This window comes from Macrosteles quadrilineatus, unplaced genomic scaffold (genome assembly GCF_028750875.1).
Source record: "Macrosteles quadrilineatus isolate MER2022 unplaced genomic scaffold, UCM_ALF_1.0 Scaffold_4__1_contigs__length_99947679, whole genome shotgun sequence".
NCBI lineage: Eukaryota > Metazoa > Arthropoda > Insecta > Hemiptera > Cicadellidae > Macrosteles > Macrosteles quadrilineatus.
Window position 1 is genome coordinate 94,444,115 of NW_026542597.1, and position 9,460 is coordinate 94,453,574.

At 32.9% G+C, this 9,460-nt stretch overlaps 1 long non-coding RNA gene across 1 annotated transcript; it reads right to left on the bottom strand.

Moving 5' to 3' along the window:
• Window positions 1-3,002: 3,002 nt before the first annotated feature.
• On the bottom strand, window positions 3,003-5,835 carry LOC128993659 (uncharacterized). Its single transcript, XR_008490791.1, has 3 exons — window positions 5,790-5,835; window positions 4,694-4,804; window positions 3,003-3,058 (listed from the first exon to the last, which is right to left on the bottom strand). It is a non-coding gene; the product is annotated as an uncharacterized LOC128993659 (long non-coding RNA).
• Window positions 5,836-9,460: the final 3,625 nt, after the last annotated feature.

A 9,460-nucleotide genomic window follows, 5' to 3' on the forward strand; every position in this document is an offset into this window, starting at 1 on the left:
TAATTTTGTTTTCTGACGGAACTTTGAAACCTAACTATACCTGATTTAGTATTCTATTATTTTTACTTTTATTACTTCTACCTGGTGTCAGCGCAAGTGTAGCCTTGATTTTAAATTTTTACAGCTCATTTCAGTAGAAGCGAATTATTATCTCACACTAACAGTTTTGTCTAGTTTGGTTTAATCTTGATTGGTTTTTTGATTGAAACAGTTTAAAAATCTGAATCAGTAAAGGACCACCTCTTACTTTTTTTATCGAGTAATGTTATAAAAAAACTAAGGCCTTTTTTGTTTCAGACTCCAATTGAACCCATGGAGATTAAGACGCCAAGACAAAGCACAGGGAAAATCAAATAACGGACATCAGCCAAATCCACCACAGCAAACACACTCAAATTGATAGTTCAGTTTCTCCAATGAAAAAAAACTCCAAATGTAATGATCTAAGACTTGGATAAAAGAAGATTCACTTTGTTTTTGTGAGATATTTAAATACACTGTATTTGACTAATTAATTTGTTTTATTTACTAAACCTCAACTTCCTCATCAATAAAATTCCTATTGTGCCTATTGGGGTTTCTAAATTAGTTAAGTTACTCTTGCCAAATTTATTTTGTTTTATTTCACAGTCATTATTTTTTAATATTTTCATTCTTGCAATTTGGAACTTTAAGTTATTCAAAATCCTTAACTGTCCTTCAGCATTGGAATTGTGGAATGTCAATGTTTCACAATAATTATAATTGCCTAATGAAGATCTCAACTTATAGCCAAGACAGTCAAACGGTAACAGAGGTAAAAAAATAACATTTTTTAGCACTCTAACATGGATTTTTACATAGCCTAACTTGAAAGAATCTAAGTTTCAGAGGTTTACTGTTTTCATGCGTCTTGTTAATTGCCTAAACTTAATATAATATAAGCTATTTTGAAATTCATTTAATCACCCTTAAAATGGTGATTCTAATCTAGTAAGGAATAACTTCCTGGTATTGTGTCTTTAAAAGTCTGATATAACAAATTCAAGAATTTTGTAAATGTAGCCTATTTGTGAGTGAATCAGAATCATAGCCTACAGTAATAGGCCTTAAAATGCATTCATGGTCATGCCTTATTAAAATAATATATTACTTTTATTTGCTTTTACATACAGTTCTGCAGTGCTGAACAGATTGTTATAATCAAAATTATTATAACTGTATAAAAAAAAAACTACATCTATTACTTTTAGGTCATTAATAATTAGTTAGAAACGTTAAAGTATGATTTTTAGCCAGGATAAAAGAAAAACCGTTGCCCGCCGGTCGGTGTTGCGGCGTTCAGTTGTTATCGTTGCCGGTTGATCAGTTCAGTTTTCAGTTGCAGTCGGGAGTCGGGCGTTGCCGCGTTGTCCAGACAGGATGCGTTATTCTAATTCTAGTTCGTTTCCGAAGTTATCGTTGCTCTGGTAGCGATGCGGCAACGGCAGTGCATAGTGAATGTTTTCGTTTTTGTAATAATTCGTTGTCCGCGCGGCTTCCCTGCAACGTGTGGTGGGTGTGGGGATAGATACGTTATTAGAATAAACAGGGAGGGAGTTCTCGGCTCTCGGCAACGTGTTGCCGCAATAACGTTGCCGCAGCCGCAACACTGTTATTCATCCTGTTATGTTAAATAACGCCCATCTCTAGTTCGTTTCGTTAGTGTAGTTTAGTTAGTTTTGTTGTAACGTTGTTTTGTTGTTTACCGTTACTCTCTTTACAAACGAACCTTGGTGTACGATGAAATTCAGAAAATCTATAGATTTTTAGTTTTCGAGATGAAGGAAATTAAGTAAACCTAACCAATTATTATTGAAGAACCAGCACAAATGTAATCAGTTTTCTGAGGCTTAAGTTCATGGTTTGTGTAAAATAACAAGTAACACTGTCATTTTAGGTTAGTTCGTAATTTTAACTAGGTATTCCGTATTTCTAGTCAAACATGGATAGGTTTGAATATTGTGACTCAAGATTAGCTGCTGGAGAGAGGGATATGTGTATAGAAAGAAATGTTAAGCTGTATGATGGTGATTTGAAGGTAGGTGCTAGGTAAAAAAATGGTTAGAAAGCTAGTAAGGCTTGCCTACTTAATGTAGACCTTTAAACAACCTATAAATACCTTAACAAGGCTATAATATATGCTGTGTATTAAACCTGTCCTGCTCAGACCGAAGTCAAAGACACTTGGCCAGCAACACAAATGCACCCACATAGCACCGAATATTTATTTGATATCAAATAGCTATCCAATTTTTGACATTTGAATATCAAATTGATATTCACGAACATTCATTTGATATCAAATAAACGTTCAATTTAGGTTCAAACGTCACTCAATTTTACATCAAATGAATATTCAAATTGAATATAAAATAGCTATCAAATTTGACATTCATACATTTATTGGTAAAATATGATAAAGAGAATATGATTGAATTTACATTCACATTTTAAATATGATGGTGATAAATATTGATATAACATTTTTGACATTCGAATATTAAATTGATATTCGCGAACATTCATTTGATATCAAATAAATGGTCAATTTAGGTTCCTCACTTAATTTGACATTAAATAAATATTAAATTGAATATCAAATAAATGTCTCATAAATTTATTGGTAAAATATGTTTAGAAGAATTAGGTTGCATTTTTTCACATTTCAAATTTCATGGCGATTAAAATAATAGAAGTTCAGACCTCTATACTGTTCTTACCTTGATTTGACTTATTATTCTGGAGTTATAGGTAGGGCCTAGTTTGTTAAAGTTCTTGGGTTACCCAAAAATGTAAATAAATATATATATTTCTTATTTGACAAAACATTAATAAAAATATCACAAAACATATTTGTTTAAAACAAAATTGCATTCAAGGAAAACATTTTAAAGAAAAAACGTTGTTTGTATGATAAAATAAGTTTAATTCAAAATTATTTAAACACAAATATAAAAAAGATATGTATAATTTACAAAAAAAAATAATTCTGGTCTTCTTCATCTCCCAAATGGCCTTCTTGATTTTTCTATTGTTCCTGTAAAATAGGTTCAACAGAGTTATTTTCTAAGACAGCTATAGATAAAATATAATATGTTAGGGGTCTCCAACCTTTTTTTCATCGGTGAGCACTTTTTTGTCTAAAAACTCCACCGATTTAGCGACTAACGTTAATTGTTCGTTACTCTATCGAATCACAACATCACCTACTATCGATGCGATTGTAGTTGTCGTTTGTCACAAGGTAAAGGCTTTTTGTGATACGGACGAAATGAGAGCATTCTATTATAAAATTAAACTGTCATAACCTAACCTAATTAACCAAACTTGCTGATAGTGAAAAAATCGAATTAAGGTTTACTACGGACAAAATAAGAGCATTCTATAATTAAACTGTCATAAGCTAACCTAACTTGCTGATAATATAAAAAATATACAAGATAAAAATCGAATGAAGATTAGATTTAACAAGAGCTTAGGTTTGCTGCTATGGAGAAGGTAAAAAGTTTTTTTGAGCATACGTCAATAATAGGCCTATAGGATAAAGTAAAACAGTTTGCCAAATTTTATCAAAATCTATCCATAAACAAGAAAACTACATCAGTTTCCATTTTTTAATAATCTAAAATATAGTTCTGTTCATAAAATAAAATTATAAATGCCTCTAATTCTAACGAAAGATGTGCAGTTAAGAAGTAATCGCATTCTAAGCTAAATCTTTGACAAAAAGTGCAATGATTTTTTAGTGAGAATAGGCTATATAATTTGACACTTAAAATGTCAGCTAGTTTAAGATTTTAATTTGTAGTTCTGCCAATTAGGATCAATTTAAAATATATATATTTAAATTAATCTGCCGCTACTTGACTACTGTTAATATTCCCCTAGGCCTATTGATAAAAAATTAGCAAGTGAGAGACATTTACTATGTTCCTATTAAAATATGTTAGCCTGCCAACTTGGAGACAGAAAATTGTACAAAAATTTTGTTGAATGGGGAAAAGACAGTTAATTGCTCTTAATTATGGTATGAGCCGCGAGGTAAATAAATATTTCATGGCTGAGCCTGCATTCATTGACAACGTTCTCTTTTTACACCTCAAGGAAATCACGGTCAACAATGACGGGTGTTGCTGGGATTGCAAAAGACAATCACGGCACCGTCGAGACTGCAGTATAATATGCTCATGAGTCTTGGCGAGATCACGGTATAGCTGAGACCACCTGACCACACGTGTTTACGCAATCGTGGGAGAATATCATTGGTGTTTGCTATAAAAAATAATAATTTTCAAAAACGTATGCTGGCTTTCTGCTCGCTGGAATAAAACTGCACGAGGGCCGGATGTAGCCCGCAGGCTGTAGGTTGGAGACCCCTTGGTTAGACACTTTTAAGACCTATTTTTTTACTATAACTATACTTTATAATTAAATTTGTTGATAAGGCATTGAGTTCTTGACAATAAAGAAAAAAGAGATGGATAAAACCGCAAATTAAGTTTTGCTCATTTGCATAGCCTGTCACTGAAAATTCACAATTGGAAAAGAAAACATCACAGTAGTTAGATGTAGACCTACTCTGTTAGTTATGATAAAATTTAAGTTCTATATTAGGTAATTAGATAAGCAATCTTTTCTTTAACCTAAATTATAAATAACACAATAAATTTACCTTGCATCAATCCTAAACTTTGCTGGGCGAAGCCAATTCTTGATTATAGTAGCAACAACATATATTTCCATTACACCACGATCCTAGTGTTCTTGCGTACCGGTACTGCCTCTGTATAATAAGAGATTTGTATTAGCACTAGAATTTGTATATTTTCATTTTCCTGATCAACACCCAGGATAGCCTACAACTAGGTACACATATTAAATTGTTAGTGAAATCAATTTTATATTTTGATGGTCTTTGCTTCTTTTGAGTAGCCTTGTTAAAGCTAAATCTAAGTCTGAAAATTGAAAGTTTTGACCTAGGTAGTGGTAAAAGTAATCCTCAGTCACTTAAACGGACAAAAAATTGGGGTGAGCACTGACTGAAATGAGTGCAACGGTCGGATGTAGTTTGGTGTGTGTATAGGCCTATGTGTGCGTTTAAAAAAATTCAACTAATACAGTTTTCTTTTACTGTAGGCCTACATAAGTTAGCACTGCCGGAATATTTATATAGTGTAAATCAAAGACTTCCTATATAAGTGGGTCACAAAAAAGAGAAACTCTCTTAACTGTGTGATGAACCTTAGGCTACGTTAATACCCAATAGGTACCTATCATGAATTAGCTTGTGTTTTGGCGGTAGGGCCTAACTTACCTACAGTTCCTAAGAGAACCTGCGATATATTATCGGACAGTATATATATCCGATTCGATATTAATATTGCAAAACCAGATCACCAAATCTGCAAATCATAACTCAATTTGATGTTTACATAGTGAAAAAACATAGGGAACGATGTATTGAATCGGATAATTCCATTGATATATAATGTTATTCATCCGATAATATATCGCAGGTTCTCTGCGGAACTGTACCCGTTATGGCAAAAAAGAAATACTTAAAAATCCCCAACATCACATAATAAAAGGTCACAGCAAGAAATTTTATGGCGAATCAAACAGAAAAATTGAAATAAAAACACGTAAGATTGAAACTTTGTAATACCTACTACAGGTAACTTATTTTAACTTTGAGAAAACCTAATTGAAATATATGTAAGTCTACCTATTATTAATGTCTGATTGTAAATAAACAAAAAAAAACTTACGCAAGATAGCTGGCTTCAGATGCAGATTGCAAAAGAAAAATGTATTGGTTCCTCCTTCCCAGCCTACAGGCTGCTAGACAGCCACTTTGTCACTCGGGAGAATTGGTAGGTAAATTATTCACTGCTACCAAATAATAACTTCCACCAAAGCTGCAGAGTTATCAACTGAAACAATGGAGAGAAAACTACTTTTAGTTAAATTCATGCATACCTTTCTCTGGCCTAAATATGTATCAAGATTAGTTAGGCCTAATCTTTGGTTGGTAAAGGAAGCAGACAACAACTAAAATACAAAAGACTAAGAGACAATACAGGGGTAGACTTTCGTATCTGTTGTCAAAAACAACCGAATGAAAATTTTGATTGTTATATATTTATTCAGTTGTTTTTGACAACGGATACGGAAGTGTACCCCAATTCAGTTTAAAATGAAAATGGATTTCAAATAGGCTACCTAGGCTATTTCTTTTATAATACCGGTAATTGTAACCTGGTTGAGGTAGAATAAGTTAGGCCTAGGCTAGCCTAAATTAAGTTAACTTATTCTTGATGGTGAATTTACCTAAACTTAAGTTAGTGACTGACGTAAAATATAACCCACATAACTTAGTAATATTTCAAAATTAACAAAGTATCACAACACAGTATGGTATTCCATTTGCCTTGTAAACCAGTAAGTTAGTCCTACTTACTAGCCTATATATTGAACACTATTTTCATCCGGAAGTTGCCCTAAGCTAAATAAACTACTGGTTCAGTAAGAACTGAGCAAGCCGCCTAACTTAGTAGCTTATGCCTAGGCCTAACTTGTATGCAGAATAATACTTCCTCTAAAACAGATTGCCTATTTTGAGGTTTCAGATTTATTTATTTATACTTAAGGCATTAGGAATGATAAGTTGGCCAATTTAATTCGTACAGTAACTTAGGTCTAGGTAAGGCCAAGGCCTAAAATACGTCTATGTTACTAGGTATAGTGACTTTTATACTTACATGCTCCAAGGATCAAAACGTGAAAAGATGTTGTAGGTTATGCCAATACCCAGTCACAAAAATAACAACTCCTAACCTAACAGTGACACACACTAAACAAAAGATCAAAACACTTAAGTTAACTGATTTGAGGTTATGTCTTGTTCTTGATACTCTTGTTGCTTCCATACTTCCATACTACTGAGTACTGTGAGTAAAAAACTGGCCACCACTGGTCGCGCGGATTTTGTAATTTGTAATGTTTTGTTTTGTTTGCTGAGTTAGGTTAGAATTAAGTTGGTGTTTTGTCTTCAGTCTTTCTCTCTTCCTTTCGTACGAAACCAAACGAAAGGGCCAAGTCAAGCTCAAACAAGATACTTAACATATCTTTAGAGTTGTATTTATTACACTTAAAATTTAAATTTACGTTTGGTTTAATTTATTAGTAAAAATAAAATGATAAGGCCAATCTTTGAGTTTGACTTTTTTATTAATTAACAAAACTTTTAAAAAAACTGTGTTTAATATTCACTCTTCTTGAAATGTGTAGTAAGCCTACATTCAGAAAAATATCAGATGTTGCAACAACTCCCAACTCTCTCCCCCCCCCCCGCGAAAAGTCAAAATCCATCACCAATTAATTAAAAATTACAGTGTTCAGTGTTCCTTCCTATTGTTAATTATTTTGAGATAATTGACCTCCGACCTCCATGTTACAAACCATGTTACAAACTGTAGGCTGGGGACTAATTCTTTACTCTAAAAAATTTGAAAAGTTAAATCTAAAATTTTTTAAAAATTTAGTAGGTATATTTGGAAATTTTCAAAGAGAAAATCAAATTTTTAACATTTAGAATATTCAGTTAATATTCTAAATTTGATGTTATTTGACTTTGATATCATGAAGATACAATAAATATTCAAAGTTTGACATTGTTTGACTTTGACATTTTGAACATTAAATGAATATCAAATAAATATCAAATTTTTGATTTGACATAGTTTGATATATTGAACGTTTATTTGATATCAAATAAATATTCTGTGCTATGTGGGCATGATTTGAAAAGGACTAGGCCTCTGAGTATGATGGTATATTAGTTAAGTTACGGTACCTACCAATTTTTTGAGGACCAATAGGGGTCTCAAGCCTACAGTTCCGCAGAGAACCCAATAAGAATAAGCTCTCGGACAGTGATAGACAGTGTTGTCTTAAACTACTGATTTTATATTATCGGATAAAATCGTCATTCAAAATAAATATTAGGCTACTTAAATATTTCATTAGGCCTACATGTCCTTTTCTGGCCCAAATGTAGGGTAGATGTTTCTATTATTAGTCTTAATATGGGTCTATACAATGGTGGCATCGTCCTGTAATCCAGCTACTAGAAGGTCAGGAATGGAGATATTTATAGGTATACACTGTGGATGCGATGCTCCCTAGTGTAGATTAACGTCCGCACTAGTGAGTACTACGACTATCTGCAGTACTATCCTGATAATTAGGCCCGATTCACACAGAACGGACGTCAGGCGGCGCAGACGTGGCATAGACAAAGTGCGGACATGGCAGAGATGGGGCGATTACAATGCACACAGAAGGGATGGTGAAGGGGCGGTATCACTGTAATGGCGAGAAAAGTTCATGTAGACTAGAAGCTTTGGATTTTGCTTATTTCAGTTGGGCCATTCCATACCAAATCAACAAATAAAAATCAGTTTTCAACCTGACCATCTTGGATTAGTTTGAAATTTGGTATGCTTATTATAGTTCTAACAAATACAAACAGAAAACTATTTTTTGTTTATTTTTATCTCTTCCCGTTTATTTATAATTAATTTTTAAAAACTTCCAAAATCGGCGTTTTTTTACTTGCGGGGATATTTAAAAAAATTCACAGACTGAGTTCTATTCATGCTAGAGAAGGCAGAAAGGTCCCATTTTATTCCTGATGTTCAGGGCTTTAATTTGATATGCAACATGACTATATTCTAAAAGATTCCATTTTTCAAGAAAGTTTTGAAAAATGTTAAGTACCGTATTTAAAAAAAATGGTATTTTTAAAATTCTGAAAAAAATGTATGATGTACTTTACGCTATTGACCATAAATGCTGTAAGTTTCATTATGGGACGGACATGGGATCACACCTAAACACTAAAACTTAGGAGTAATGTAGAAACATTGATCGGAAGAGGATTAACATTCACTATGCCTACACATTGAAACAGCTGCATAATAAGCCTGATTAAAAAAGAAAGTTATATGAAGTAGGCCTACTTACACATACATGGCTAGGAAATTTAAGGAATTGGTAAAAGAAATGGGAATATTATCTCATCCTAACTCTAAACCTGGAAAATTGCTTGGTCAGAAAACCGTTGACTTAGTCAACAGTTTTTACTGTTCTGATGATATCAGTAGACTAATGCCGGGAAAATAGATTTTGTAACCATACTAGCTAATGGCAAAAAAACACAAGTACAAAAGCGATTAGTGCTAAGTAACCTCAAAGAAATTTACTCTGAATTCAAAGATAAGTACACCAATGTGAAGATTGGTTTTTCAAAATTTGCAGATTTAAGGCCTAAGAATTGCTTGTTAGCAGGTGGAAGTGGCACTCATAGTGTTTGTGTCTGTACAATACACCAAAACTTCAAGTTAATGATCAATGGTTGCAGGATATCAAAATTGGC